The following is a 7,126-nucleotide window of genomic DNA, read 5'->3' as shown; positions in this document are numbered from 1 at the left end:
AAAGAACTTCTCAAAGAGATGATTCTCAAATTCTCCTCCATGATCACTTCTAACCTTTATGATTTTAAGCTCTTTTTCATTTTGAACTTAGTTATAGAAGTCAAAGAACACAATATGTGACTCATCTTTGTGTTTTAAGAATTTTACCCATGTCCATCTACTGTAGTCATCAACAATAACCAATTCGTACTTCTTTCTTCTGATTGATACAGTTTTAACTAGAATAAATAAATCAATATGCAGAAGTTCTAATGGTCTAGAGGAGGAAACAACATTTTTAGATTTAAAAGAAGTTTTTGAAAACTTTCCCTTCTGACATGCTTCACAAAGAGCATCTGAGTTGAACTTCAGATTTGAGAGACCTCTTACCAAATTGAGTTTGTTGAGTTGAGATAATCTCCTCAAGCTAACATGTCCCAATCTTCTGTGCCAAACCCATTGCTCATCATTAACAGACAGAAAAGTTACTTTCTGAGTTTTAAGTTCAGAAAGATCAATTTTATAAATGTTGTTCTTTCTCTTACCAGTAAAAAAGATTGATCTGTCTTTATGACTAACAGCCTTACAAGACTCTTGATTAAAGATTATGTCATAGCCGTTGTCACTTAATTGACTTATAGACAACAAGTTATGAGCTAATCCTTCTACTAGTAAAACATTAGTTATGGACGGAGAGTTACCGTTATCGATAGTTCCTGAACCAATAATCTTTCCTTTTTGGTTCCTTCCAAATTTAACGTCCGCTCCAAATTTAAGTTCCAAGCTTTGGAACATAGACTTTCTTCCCGTCATGTGACGCGAGCATTCAGAGTCCAGGTACCATGACTGGTGTTTTAACTTCACAGCTAAGGACATCTGCAACAAAAATTATTTTCTCCTTAGGTACCCATATTTTTTGGGTCCTTTGGTGTTAGTGTTCCTACAGTTCTGTTTGAACTTAGGTCTAGCATGATAATTATCATAATAGCATGTATATTTGATGTCATGAGTGTATCCAAAATTAAATTTTGTGTGCAAGGATTTATATGTGATTTTCATTTCATCAACCGATTTAGGTTGATATGGTTCCTTTCCCTTAGGTGTTTCAAAGCCAATTCTAGTTCTATTGTTTCTACTTACACCATAAATCATAGAAGCTATCTTGCTTCTGTTTATACTTTTAGCCAGCAATTTTTGAAAACCAACATCATATTCTTTCAAAATATCTTTAGAACTTATAGCACTATCTGACTTAGAAATCTTTTGACTTTTCAATTTCTCTATGAGGTTCAGATTGTTTTCTTTAAGCTAAGAATTTTCTGCCTTAAGTTTTTCTGTTTCAACTACCAGATTGTCTTTAAGTTTCTTGTATTTGAATCTTAATTTACTGTGGTTTTCTAGAAGTTCTGATAGACTTTCTTCAAGCTCATCTCTTGTAAGTTCAAAAAATACCTCGTTAGTTTCTGATTCTGAGCTTGAGTCATCTTCTGTGGTGGCCATGAATGCTATATTGGCGTACTCATCTTCTGAGTTGGATTCTTCTTCAGAGGATCCAGAATCATCCCACGTGGCCATCAGAATTTTCTTCTTTTCAAATCTTTTCTTTGGCCTTTCTCTTTGCAGTGTTGGACATTCATTCTTGAAGTGTCCTGGTTCTTTACACTCATAGCATACAACACCTTTTCTGCTAGTCTTCTTGTATTTAGACGAATCTCCTTTATAATCTAGTCTTCTGAAGGTCCCGAACTTCCTTTGCTTATGCTTCCAGAGTTAGTTGACTCTTCTTAAGAGAAGAGATAGCTCATCTTCTTCTTCCGATCCGATTCACTCAAGCATTCTTCTTCGGCCTGCAAAGCGTTAGTTTCAAATTTTTTAAATAGATTTAAGAGCGATAATCTTACCTTACTTTTAAGGCTCATTTCCATCGAGTTTAATCTCATGACTTCTTAATGTGCTGGTGAGTTCTTCAAGGGATACATCATCAAGATTCTTTGCGACTTTGAACGATGTAACCATTAGTCCTCATCTTCTTGGTAGACTTCTGATTATTTTCTTGACATGCTCAGCTTTTGTATATCCTTTATTTAGAACTCTCAAGCCAGCAGTCAGAGCCTGAAATCTTGAGAACATGGCTTCAATGGACTCTTCATCTTCCATTTTGAAGGCTTCATACTTCTGGATGAGGGCCAGAGCTTTTGTCTCATTGACTTGAGCATTACCTTCATGTTTCATTTTGAGTGACTCAAACATACCGTGTGTCATATCTCTGTTTGTGATTTTCTCGTATTCTACATGTGAGATAGCACTTAGTAAGATAGTTCTAGCTTTGTGATGTTTTTTGAATTCTTTCTTTTGTTGATCTATCATGTTTTTCCTGTCTATCTTTTTGCCTTCATCTATAGAATGTTCGTAGCCATCTACCACAATATCCCATAGGTCAAGATCATATCCTAGGAAGAAACTTTCTATTCTATCTTTCCAATATTCACAATTTTCCCCAACAAACACAAGAGGTCTTGCATAACCATTGTTGTTTAATTCATTATCCACAGTGTTTTCCTTCTGGATCTTTATCTAACACGATTAAGTGTTTGCACCCAGAACCAAGTGCTCTGATGCCAATTGAAGGGTATGAAAACACTTAGAAAATGGGGGTTTGAATAAGTGGTTTCTTTTGAAAAATAAAAGTGACACAATATTTTTATCCTGGTTCGTTATAACTCAACTACTCCAGTCCACCCGCCAAAGTGTTTTCGCCTCTCTCAGTCGAGGACTTAATCCACTAATCAAAAACTGGTTACAACAATCCAAGAAGGCAACAACCAACGTCTTCTTGAGAATCTTAATCACAACTTGGCTACTCAAGGAATACAAACTTTGACTTCTTGAGAATCCAAACCACAACTTGGTTACTCAAGAAACAATTACAAACAGAATTTCTAACAAGTGATCTTAAGTGCTTCTTAATCTAAGCAGTATCACAACTCTGATTTTTCACTAAGTTTAATACCAAAAAAATGAACATTAAACTTATACTTTGAACAATGATATTTTCTGTGTGTGTTTCTATTTCATGTAAGAGCTCTCTTGTATATTGTCTGATTACACATTAAACTTATGAGAAATTTCTTTGAACGAGTTTGATTGTATCTTGCGTGTGTTTCTATTTCATGTAAGAGCTCTCTTGTATATTGTCTGTGTATTTCTCTTTCAAATGATCTTCTACCTATAAAGTTTTGAAGATTTCGTCCGATTCTAGATAATAGGCTAACTTAGCCTCTCATGTTCGCGTGTTATCTTGGATAAACTTGCTTTCCACGCTTCTTGAGACTTGTTGCTAAATCTGCTTTTAGCCGTTACTAATCATTATGTTTTCAACGGAAATATTTCTTCTGTCATAGTAATTTATCTTTGTATTTCTTCAAGAAAAATTCTTTCTGATTTTGTAGAGATAACGCTTATCAAAATTATGCTTCAGCGGTTGGTTCTTTAAGAAGTTTCTTCATTAGAACTTCTTTAGACTTCAGCGTGACTATTTTTCAGCATTTGTATGTAGTCCAAGTTCTGATGGTACTTGTTTTGCTTGAACTTCAGCATATGTTTAGAACTTCTTCTGAAATAAGAGATATATAATTAGAGTATCATATTTACTTATACAAAATTTATTTAATTTGTTATCATCAAAACACTAAGATAAAATTAGAATCAAACTATGTTCTAACACAACTTAGGAATCGACAACACTTTGTTGTTGTGAGAGATCCAACAACAAGTGGGTTCCATAATAAAAATATTTGAAACGAGTAGGATAGAGATATTCAATCACTTAGATCATTTAGAGATAATAAGCTGCAACTATTGAGGATTTCAAGATAAATACCAATGTATGATAGGGTTATAAGTGAGGCTTAGAGATTTGTTCCCCTACCCTCTTATGCATGTTTTAATGTTGTAGAAATACACCAAAAGATCACTCTGACCTACTCTGTCATGACACATCACATCATAGCACATATTTAGCTTCGATGATATTACTGAATCATAGCTCAACTCAATCATTCTTGATATAGTTTTGCTCTTAACTTGCACTATTTTAAGATCTGTTTTACTTGAACATAGAACTTGATGCAAACAAATATTATTTCTCTCTCTTATCATGCTTAATCTCAAGGAAAGTTATTTGCAAAATCAATCTAAGTAAAAATTTCACTCTCTATGGGTACGATAATCTTATCTTTATCACTTTTTACAATCAAACATACACGTATGCTTGCATGTGACACAAATAATCAAGCAACATATAACTTTAATTTTCCAATCAAAATCACCTAAATAATATTGATCCTAAGCAGTTTTACATGTCACTTATATAATCAACAGATATATGTCAGTATCATCACTAAAACTTCATATCCATGTTCAAATTACTTCAAATCCAAAACAAGTCATAGATATATGATTTTTCCGCTAAGCGTCTACCACTTAAAACCTAAAAATGTTTTATATCCAAGCTGAACAATTTGGATATATATGATGTTTAGCTTGAAGGAAGGTGTTGAACTAGTTATGCACTATTAGTTTGAATTAAACTTGTAAATTGCCACATAAGTTAAAGATGTGTTGTATATTCTTGTCTTGAGTTACTATTCTAGGTCACAAATATACATAGAACTTTGGTAACTAAATTATTCATTAATCAGAATTCAATTGAATCAAAAGTTTTTATCTACAAATGAGGATGGATAAAGATCATCAACACAAAGTAAACTGCAAAAATATTAATGATAAGGACATGGTTCACAACATAGACTCTATCAACAACAACAATGACAATATGAATAATAAGTACCTTTCAAAAAGAAAAATTCCAAATTTTACTGCATCATCCTTAAACCTCGAAATAACAACATGCAAAACAGAGAAGAGATCTAAAAGGGTAAATTGTTTATGAACCAAAATTAAACGAATTAGAATAGTAACCACAAACCTAATGTTGAGACAAAGATATTCAGAAATCCCATCATCTAAGGATGTGATTTGTTGTATCTCATATGCGAGCTTAGTCATAGAAGGTATGGGGATTAGGAGCCATTTTTCTCAATTTCGTTGGTGAGATAATAAATAAGGGGTCCTAAAATATGAAAGGTGGTAACAACCATGTTATAGAAGAAGCAATGGTGATGCTTAAAGTCGTTAACAAAGCGATTGAGCTAGGTTTCTAGTACATGCATTTTGAAACTGATAACACTTCATGTGTTAAAAGGATTAAGGACCCCGATCTTTAGAATCGATTGGGGAATGGTTTGTAACCAAATTAGGAAGAAGGTGAACTTTTTAAAATGTTAGGTCTTTGAGGTTATGGTTACAGTTCGAAATAACTCTTTCGTGATTTGTAACAATTCTGGGTAGGGCTCAAAGTTCTAATGACAAATGTTCTTTTTGTTAAAAAACTTTCAATTATTCAAATCCAACTAGATACTAATATTTTCATTTAGATTTTAATTATATATATTAACTTTGGTTCCTCTAAGTTTTAGTCCCCATTTTAAAATTTGATTTATGGTTTTTCCATTTTGTTTTTTTTTTTTTTTAGATTTTTAAGGACATAACAATTCTCTTAATAGTGTCACTATTACATCTACACAAATTAGTGACTTAATAGAATTAATTAATTATACTTTACATAAATAAAATTTTAGCAGTAGGAGGGTGACCAAAATAGGGATGTCCATGGTCCATAAACTGCATAAACAAAATCTCTTAGTAGTTCAATTCAATTTGCAATAACTATTTCAATAAAAAAAATAGTTAATCGCTAAAGTGGTTTCAATTTAGTTAAAGACCAATTAGTAGTTATAAATCGATTTATAATCAGTTTGCCATTGCAGAAAAAAATTATATTTTAATCTCTTTTGAAACCATATTTTCAACTTTTTAATTTATTTCAAAAAGAAAATAATATTTTTTTAAAAAATCAATTATTTACTTTCAGAAAATATTATTTGCAAAAAAAAATCAATAAAAAAATTAGAATTTTTTTTAATTAACTATGTTAAGTATTTTTTATCTTAGAAAAAAATTAGAATATTTTTATTTATTCTTTTTCAGGAAAAAAATGTTTTTAGGAAGAAAATTTATTTTCAATTTTATATTTTTAGAAGAAAAAAAAGTATCTTTTTATTTCCAAGATTTTTTGGACCAAATATATTTCTTAATTTTCAGGAAAAAAAAATCTTCAATTGCTTTTTATTTTTATACCAAAAATATTTTCTTTTATATTAAGTCATATTTTTTAAAACATTTAATTAAAATGATTTTTAATTTTAGTTTAACTAATTGAATAATTTATTATATGTGATTTATTTAATAGATTATTTTATTTAGTTAATCATATTTTTTTACATTCGTAGGTTAGAATTCTAACCTCACTAAAATAATGTAAAGCCGACATATCTACAATCGAAGCCATATAAGTTTCAAGTAAAATGAAGGCAACACTATAATATATATATATATATATATATATATATATATATATATATATATATATATATATATATATATATATATATATATATATATATATATATATATATATATATATAGAATTGGATCGAACTCTATTCGGTTAAAGAGTAGCTTCTAGTTCGAAAAAATTTATGCATGATGTCAAAGACCTACATACTATAGTCGAATTGTGTTCTAGTTTGTGGGTGTCGAAATGCTATGGTTGTTAGTATTTCGAATTGGGGTTGTTTGTTATTTCAAATTGTTTAAGTTAGCTTGTACCCTAAGTTAACTTGTAATGAGTATTTATGAAAAAACGTATTTATGAAAAAACTCATTAGTTTAGTATGTTAGGTTTATTATAAATAGCATACTAGTGTCTTATCATTGCATACTACAAATCCTAATTAGGGTGAAAAAGGTTATTTGTTATTCTGTAACACTTGTAATCTTGTTTCAAAGAGAAAGTAAGAAATAACAATTTATAACCAATTTCATTGTGTTCTTCTTTCTTCTCCTACTTTTTCTTACCCTTGTGGGTTTCTTGTCGAAAGAAACCTGTTATACTTTATGATTTCAGCATCATTTTTCACAACAAATTGGTGCGGTGAGCGTGAAGAAGTTGACTTCAACAAAGTAA

Source organism: Vicia villosa, linkage group LG5 (genome assembly GCF_029867415.1).
Source record: "Vicia villosa cultivar HV-30 ecotype Madison, WI linkage group LG5, Vvil1.0, whole genome shotgun sequence".
Lineage (NCBI taxonomy): Eukaryota > Viridiplantae > Streptophyta > Magnoliopsida > Fabales > Fabaceae > Vicia > Vicia villosa.
Note: the sequence above shows the minus strand (reverse complement) of the source record.